Source organism: Primulina tabacum, chromosome 15, assembly GCF_025594145.1.
Source record: "Primulina tabacum isolate GXHZ01 chromosome 15, ASM2559414v2, whole genome shotgun sequence".
In the NCBI taxonomy this organism is placed as follows: Eukaryota; Viridiplantae; Streptophyta; class Magnoliopsida; order Lamiales; family Gesneriaceae; genus Primulina; species Primulina tabacum.
In genome coordinates, this window is record NC_134564.1 from 10619927 (window position 1) to 10629316 (window position 9390).

Below are 9390 nucleotides of genomic sequence, written 5' to 3' on the forward strand. Positions count from 1 at the left end.
CAGAAACCTCTTCAGTCTGAGATTTAGAGGTTTGGCTTAGAAGTTTATTGTAAGGACATATCTCCCAAGCTTTCTAATATGACAGTACAGTCTTCTTTGCTAGACCGAATCCGTAGAAGACAGTGTTCAGATGAGCAGTTACAGAAATGGAGACTGAAGGATGAAGCCAAAGGCAGTGTACTCTACACAATGTCTGATTATATCGTGAGATACAGAGGTAGAATGTGGGTGCCTAATGTTGATTCGATCAGAGAGGATATTCTGACAGAGGCACATACATCTCCGTATTCTATCCATCCAGGAGGTACCAAGATGTACAAGGAATTGCAGATGTTGTATTGGTGGCCAACAATGAAGAGAGACATCCACCGATTTGTGTCTGAATGCCTCACTTGTCAGCAAGTGAAAGCATAGCATCAGAGTCCAGCAGGAATGCTTAAGCTGCTCCCTATCCCCGAGTAGAAATGGGAGAATATTACAATGGATTTTGTGGTTGGTTAGCCAAGGTCAGCCAGAGGATCCAATACCATTTGGGTTATAGTGGATCGACTTACTAAGTCGGCAAACTTCTTGCCAGTGAAAACGACTTTCTCCATGACGCAGTATGCGGAACACTATATCATGGAGATAGTCCGATTGCAGGGGATCCCAGTTTCTATTGTGTCCGACAGGGACCCGAGATTCACATCGTCCTTTTTGTAAGAGTTTACATGCGGCCATGGGGACGAAATTGCTATTCAGTACGGCATTCCACCCTCAACCAGATGGCCAGTCTGAGCGAGTGATTTAGATATTAGAGGATTTGTTGCGAGCTTGTGTGATAGATTTTCATGGAAATTGGGAATCAAAGCTACCTCTAGTAGAGTTTACCTACAACAACAGTTTCCAATCATCTTTTGGTATCGCTCCCTACGAGGCATTGTATGGGAGGAAGTGCAGGTTGCTGATTCATTGGGATGAAGTCGGTGAAAGATCAGAACTTGGTCTAGAGATTGTTTAGCAGACTGCAGATGTGATGCGATCCCGCCCACGGGATCTTTGATTTGTCCCGATCTTTGAAACAAGTAATTGATAGATGTGATAATCGCCTCTAGATCACGCGGTCTAGCAACAATTAATCAACGATAGAAACAGTCGCGTTCAAGAGAACCTCCAAAGAACCCGTCCTTGGCAATCCTCGTGAAAATCGATAGACGAACGACAAAAGAATCCACCTTTGAAAGTTCGATTTTCAAAACACCGAAGTGTATTTGAGAGAAAATCTCACAATTTTGATATCAAATAAATAATGAACAAAAAGTCCATTGTTTACATGGTATTCTAGCTTAAATATAGGTAACGAAACCTAAATATAGAAAATTGCATATTTAAAGATAACAAATCAATAATTAATTTAGAATTTAATTAACCTAAGGAAACTAGGTTAAGAAAATAGTCTTCTGGCGGCTCAAACTTCCCGCCACGCGCTAAAGCGCAAGCTTCCAATTCATCCTCTACTTGATGGTGATGCAACCTGAACCCTTCGAGACTTATTTCCAAGCTTTCATTGGTTGAATGAAGGGCAACATTCAACATCTTCAATCGTCCTCTCGGGATTGGTTCTTGGAACGCATAGTGGCTGGCTAGATTCATATCAAGATGTGGTGGTCAAGATCCGAGACAGGATGAAGACCACCCAGAGTGTAGAACCCGTAAATCAGTCTACGTTTAAGCCATGCATAATTCTAGATTTCTAAATTTAATTGACTTCATTGCATAATTATTTTAAATGCATTTATTTGAAGTTAATTATTCATTATTTCAGTTCAGTAGTTTGATTTTTAGCATTTCAGTTATTTCAGTGAGGCCGGACTGGAGTTGGAGTTTTGAGATAGAATTTAAGATCCAGAAAATATTTCCAGAAGTTAATTTAGCTAGCAAGTAAGTTCATTTAAGTTAGAAAGGGAGGTTTGAGGATTTAATATAATTATTTGAGGTGATTAAGAAATGAGCTCATTTAAGTTACTTAATTAAGGGGTTAGCTCACTAAATTATTTAAAGTATTAGTAAACTTTCAAGGATTATTAGTTGACTAGATAACAATATTTCCCCTTCATTTTATTGCAATTTTCGGCCCCCGTAGTTGCTAGACAATTTAATTGCCAACTCATCAACCTTTTGACCATTTCTTTGCATGTAAGTTGTAGGATAATTCTAGGATTTTTGAGAGCACAATTTAATTAAATTAATGGACATATCCTAGACTAGAAAACAAGCAAAAATCGGCCACTACCTCTAGAAACATCCACCAACTCATTTGATATCAAACTAGAATTCAAAATTTAAAATGAGAAGACTTGGTCTTGGATCTTCCTTATATCTTGCACCCACTTCCCTCACCCTCCTAACCATCTTTTCCCCCCTCTCCTTTTCGAAAATTCAGAGTGAATTCAGACTCATTTTCAGAGGTAAAAATCGTGAGGTACATAGCCAAAAAGAAGAGAGAAAATCGAGAGCAAGGTAAGGTAGAAAAGGAAGCCACTCCGTCTCCTCCGCGCCGTCTCGTCTCTTCTTTTCGTTTTCATTTCAAACGATAACCAATCATGTCTAGATTCTTTCTAAACCTCAATCAAGTCATATTATCATTTATTTTTCAGTACATGATCATGTTTATTCAAGCAAAAATCGAGATCCATGTCAAAACTTTTTAAAACAACACATGCAGATTTTTTTTTATATTTCTTGGCAAGCTTCAGGTTTTTCTTGGTTTGTGAGTTTCAGGTGATTGGTTCGACTCCAGGCTCCCAAGGCGACCTCAATACATGTAATAGAATGCATTAGGATCAGATTGGTCCATTTGTTCAAGCCCCTGGTTGCTGGAAATTCAGAAATGGACAGAAACTTCTCATTTGGTCCATTTGAGTTTCGAAATTCAGCTTGTTGGCAAGGAGGAAGGATCTGATCTTGGCTGCCCTAGGGGCCTATAGCCATGGTTAGATCACTCCCCTAGCATGTCTAAGACATGACTAAGTCGCCCTTTTGGTGGCTTGGTCCATGGCTCATCGGTTTTTAATAAAAACATCACAACCGCCCCTATGTTCCTTCGGCCCTTACAATTTCAGCATATACGGTTTCGATTTTGGTTGCTTGGTATGGATCTTGGTTGGCCTATGGCCCTTAGCCACGGTTCATACCATGCTCCTAGATGTCTAGATCGTGCCATGGTCAATCAAATGGCCACTGGAACGACGCAAGACATCGATCTAAGCAAAACACTACACACGCATGCACGTTGGTTCTCGTTTGGAGTTTCGGTTGAGTTATGGTGTGATGCGAATTATGGCTGGCCTAAGGCCCTTAGCCATGGTTCGAATCATTCCTTGGGATGTTGGTAAGAGTCTCCTGGTCGGTGGTTCACACCCCAATGGCCGGTAGTCTCGAAAACAACACAAGTTACACGATTGTACAGTTGCTGGAATTTTACAGCAAGTTGCTGTGACGGTTCGGTGGCTCGTTTGAGTTCACGGTTGGCTTTTATCGAATGGCCTTGGACTGGACGATGACCCTTTGAGTTGGGAAGGTCATGTTTTTGACCGTTTGTGATTCGGTTCATTTTTGAGGTCGTACGAGAATTTACGGTGCGATGTGCCAAATTGACTCTCGAAAGAGCGTTTCGTGTTTTGGCCTCCATTCCACCTTGATTTCGGCCCTATCATTTTAGGAGCATTATTTTATGATTTTTCAGCGTATTTTAATCATGACTATACGTCGGTTTGGTGTTGGTGCAGGTTGGCTCGGAGTCATGATTAAATGCGAAGTCATTAGGCATCATAGTCGCATCTTTTGAACTAAATTGCATAGTTGGTCAAGTTTAAGCTATTGCATATTTTTCATGGCACAGTTAGGTTGCAGCGAGCCTGGGGACGATCCAATCCAATCCAGTTGGTAAAATTACGGGACATTTTCATTATGCCAGTTAATTATTTTACGTGCATTAAATAGAAAATGATTATTTTTGAGAATTATGCGATATGGCTTGTGGTTTATTCACTATGTGGGAGTGTTATTTTATACAGTCGCCAGTGACCGATCAGTTCAGTAGGGTACCACCCGGTCGCCAGTGACCGGCCAGCTCAGTTCAGTTTCAGCCTCCTCGGTAGCCAGTTACCGATCAGTTCAGCTTACTGCAGGGGCCACAGGCGTAAAACATAATCTCAACAGAAAATTTTACCAGTTATTTCAGTACAGGCTCCAAGGAGCAAACATTTTTTTCTGTGATTATCAGTTCAGTTATGCACGTATTATGATTGCTCAGTACAGATTATTTTCAGCATGCCTCAGGACAGGATATGTTAACTCATGCATATTTTAATTCAGATTTTTACTCGTTACCTGCGATATTTGCATGCTGAGTCTTTAGGCTCACTAGACTTGATTGTTGTAGGTACAAATAAGGCCAGGGCCGAGGGCGGGGACCAGTGAGCCAGCTTGGGTTGGCAGTAGTGGCACCTGAGGACCTCAGAGCAGCAGTTGTTATTTTATTCCGCAAATATTTTATCAGTCGTTGGATATTTTTAAATTGTGATTTTTTGCAAACTTTATTTTCTTCCGCTGCAATATTTTGAAATATTGAACTTGATTCACCAGTGATTTTATGAATGAGGCCATTTAAGTTCTTTTAAAAAGAAAATTTTTAATTTTCCGCAAATTTTCAAGCAAGAAGTTTTAGGGCACTTTACAATTGGTATCATAGCGGTGGTTCTGTATAGGGTTTCAATACTACTGACCGCGAGAAGCTCACGAAGCCACGTCTTCGGTCTGTAAGTTTTTCAGTTCAGCATTTTGTTCAGCATTTCAGTTAAAGCATGAATTATTTTGTCAGCATGCTTCCAGATTTTCAGTATTTCAGTGTTCATTTAAAATAAATTATGGAATTATGCATGTTAGTTACGTATTGGTTATGTTGGAACAGTATGCCCCCTAGACGCATTTTAGAGCGCAACAGAGAGGAGGAACCTCGCCGAGAGGACAGGGAGGAGCGTAGACCGGAGGGAGACCTACCACCTCCTCCACCACCCCCACCGGACATGAGTGCCCAGATGTTAGCTGGGATGGCACAGTTCTTCGCACAGTTTGCGGGGAACAATGCCGCAGCCGCAGCCAGGCCGACAGGGCCCGAGGCTCTTTATGAGCGATTCATGAAGATGCGCCCGAAGGAATTCTCTGGGACATCTGACCCCATGGTTGCCGAGGGATGGATCAAATCCCTCGAGGTCATCTTTGAGTGTATGGAGCTGGGGGACGCAGACCGAGTCCGATGTGCCACCTACCTGTTCACTGGAGACGCCCGCTTATGGTGGGAAGGAGCTTCGGTAGCCTTGACTTTGGCTACACTTTCATGGACCCGCTTTACGGAAGTTTTCTACTCCAAGTATTTTGCTGAGGAGGTTCGCACCAGGCTGACCACCGAGTTCATGAGTCTGAGACAGGGGGATATGACGGTTACGGAGTTTATCCGTAAGTTCGAGAGGGGCTGTCACCTTGTTCCCCTGATCGCGAATGATGCCAGAGCCAAGCTGATGCACTTCCTAGTGGGTTTACGGCCGATCTTGCGCCGGGATGTTAGGGTATCTGACCCTGCTACTTATGAGATTGCTGTCTCCAAAGCCCTAGCCGCAGAGCAGGATCTGCGGGATATCGAGAGGGATCGCCAGGGCAAGCGCCCAATCCAGGTACCACACCGCCCTCCTCCTCATCAGCATCAGCAGCAGAACAAGAGGCCTTTTTATGGACCACCTCGAAGCAGAGGCCAGCAACAGCAGCAGCAGCGGGGACGCCCAGCCCCGAGGACTTATGAGCACCCAGTCTACCCCAGGTGCTCGCGTCGCCATCCTGGAGCATGTATGTCTGGCTCAGGAAAGTTTTTTAAGTGTGGCAGTCCAGACCACATGTTGCTGCAATGTCCTCAGAGGAATCTGCCTACCCAAGGCAGAGTTTTTGCTCTCCATGCCGTGGAAATCAACCCGGAGACTATGTTGTTGACAGGTACCTTTAAACTTTAAGTTATTATTTGAATTTCCGTGTTTTGGGAATCAGGAGGTCTTTGCAAACTTTCTCAAGATCCAGACCACTGGGCTAGATACAGCCTTTTCAGTAGTGTTGCCGTCAAGCGAGGAGATGGCAGCCACCAATGTTATCCGAGATATAGACCTTGAGCTGCACGGTAATCTTGTTTATGCGGATCTGATCGTGCTAACGATGCCAGAATTTGACATCATCCTAGGGATGGACTGGCTATTGAGGAACAGAGTGTTGATAGACTTCCAGCGGAGATCTGTTCTTGTCCAACCGCCTGGAGTGGAGCAGTTCTTATTTGAGCCGGACAGGTACTTTCCTTTACCGCGCATTATTCCGTATGTTCAGGCTAGGAAACTCATGCATAGAGGGTGTCGGGCATTTCTAGCGACCTTTTTATCTGTCCCCGAGGAACCCAGCCAGTCAGCCTCAGATGTTCCGATTGTCAAAGATTTCTTAGACGTTTTTCCCGAAGACGTCTCTGGTATGCCACCCGAGAGAGAGGTGGAGTTTTCCATTGAGCTTATGCCAGGTACGGCTCCGATATCCAAAGCGCCATACCGACTAGCACCGACAGAGATGGCAGAGCTTAAGAAGCAGATTCAGGAACTTCTCGACAAGGAGTTCATTCGCCCGAGCTTTTCTCCATGGGGCGCGTCAGTCTTATTTGTGAAAAAGAAGGATGGCTCGATGAGGCTTTGCATTGACTATCGGGAGTTGAACAGTGTTACGGTGAAGAATAAATACCCACTGCAAAGGATTGAGGATCTGTTTGACCAGTTGCAGGGAGCTTCGATTTTCTCCAAGATAGATCTGCGTTCCGGTTATCACCAGTTGAGGGTGAGAGAAGCTGATGTTTCGAAGACAGCTTTCAGGACTCGTTATGGTCATTACGAGTTCCTTGTGATGCCGTTCGGTCTGACAAATGCGCCAGCGATCTTCATGGATCTCATGAATCGCGTATTTCAGCCATACCTCGACCAGTTTGTGATAGTGTTCATAGATGACATTCTCGTCTACTCCAAGAGTCGGGAGGAGCACAGCAGACATCTGATCACAGTGTTGCAGACAGTGAAGAAGCACAAATTATTCGCAAAGTTCAGTAAATGCGAATTCTTGTTAGAGAAGGTGGCGTTCTTGGGCCATATTGTCTCCAGCAGTGGTATTGAGGTAGACCCCGCAAAAGTTGCTAGCAGTCAGAGATTGGGTTGTGCCTCAGAATGCATCTGAGATCCGCAGTTTTCTTGGGTTGGCAGGATATTACAGGAAGTTCATTCAGGGATTCTCATCCATTGCCGTTCCACTCACAGCACTCACAAGGAAAAATGTTAAGTTTGTGTGGAGCGAGGAGTGTCAGAAGAGCTTCGATACTTTGAAGCAAGCTCTTATCTCAGCACCCGTTTTGGCTGTACCGTCAGGATCCGGTGAGTTTGTTCTGTATACCGATGCTTCGAAGCTTGGTTTAGGTGCAGTTCTGATGCAGCATGGGAGAGTGATAGCGTATGCTTCTCGACAGCTGAAAATCCACGAGAAGAATTACCCTACCCATGATCTAGAGTTAGCAGCCGTAGTTTTTGCCTTGAAGATTTGGAGGCACTATCTGTATAGAGAGAAGTGTCAGATCTTTACCGACCATAAGAGCCTCAAGTATTTCTTTACGCAGAAGGAGCTGAACATGCGTCAGAGGCGTTGGTTAGAGCTTGTGAAAGACTACGATTGTGACATTAGCTACCACCCGGGTAAAGCTAATGTAGTTGCGGATGCTTTGAGCAGGAGAGTCGCAGTGATGGCTCATTTGACGATTCAGAAACCTCTTCAGATCGAGATGCAGAGTTTTGATCTGGAGACTTATCCTCGAGGTAGAGTTCCTCGTCTATCTACCTTGACCATTCAGTCTTCCCTTCTTGACCGTATTCGCAGTGGTCAGTCAGCAGATGAGCAGTTGGCACAGTGGAAGAAGAGAGATGAAGCCAAGGGCAGTGTCTTGTATACAGTCAGCGACGGTATTGTGAGATACCGAGACAGGATGTGGGTTCCTAGCAGTGGTTCTATCCGAGCAGATATTCTATCAGAGGCCCACATGTCCCCGTACTCTATTCACCCTGGGAGTACGAAGATGTACAAAGATCTGCAGCTATTGTATTTGTAGAACCCGTAAATCAGTCTACGTATAAGCCATGCATAATTCTAAATTTTTAAATTTAATTGACTTCATTGCATAATTATTTTAAATGCATTTGTTTGAAGTTAATTATTTATTATTTCAGTTCAGTAGTTTGATTTTTTAGCATTTCAGTTATTTCAGTGAGGCCGGACTGGAGTTGGAGTTTTGAGATGAATTTAAGATCCAGAAAATATTTCCAGAAGTTAATTTAGCTAGCAAGTAAGTTCATTTAAGTTAGAAAGGGAGGTTTGAGGATTTAATTTAATTATTTGAGGTGATTAAGAAATGAGCTCATTTAAGTTACTTAATAAAGGGGTTAGCTCACTAAATTAATTAAAAGATTAGTAAGGCTTTAAAGGGTTATTAAATTACTAGATAATCAATTTCCTCCTACCATTTATCATGCATTTTCGGCCACACCCCTAGAAGAAAAAACTAGGACTTGCCAACTCACCTTTGACCCATTCTTGGTTGATTAGCATGCTAATTCTTTTAGCTATTTTTCCACCTTAATTAATTAATACTAGACCACTATCCTAACCCTTGTTTGGCATGATAAAATCGGCCGCTATACTCTAGAATCACCCAAGAGATCATTTGATAGCAATTCAAATTCAAAATTCAAATGCATGAAGACTTGGTCTTGATATGATCCTTATATCTTGCACCATCCTCCTCACCCCTCATAACCACTCCATCACACTCACTCCCCACCGAAATCAGACCCCTTTTCAGTAGAAAAAAACGTGAGTAATAGCTAGGGAGAAAGGGAGAAAAAAATCGAGAACTAGAAAGAACAAGAGAAGCGCTCCATCTCCTCCGTGCCGCGTCGTCGTCGTTCGGTTTGTTTTCTTTCGAAACGAAACCAGGCATGTCTAGATTTCTTTCAAACCTCAATCAAGTCATATTATCAATTATTTTTCAGTATATGATCATGTTTTATCATGCAAAAACCGAGATACATGTCAAAACATTTTGAAACAACACATGCAGAATTTTTGATATTCCTTGGCAAGCTTCACGTTTTTTCTTGGTTTGTGAGTTTCAGGTGATTGGTTCGACTCCAGGCTCCCAAGGCGACTCCTAGACACGTAATAGGATGCATTAGGACCATGTTGGCCCATTCATTCAGCCCCCATGCTTGCTGGAAAACCGAAATGACAGCAAGCCCC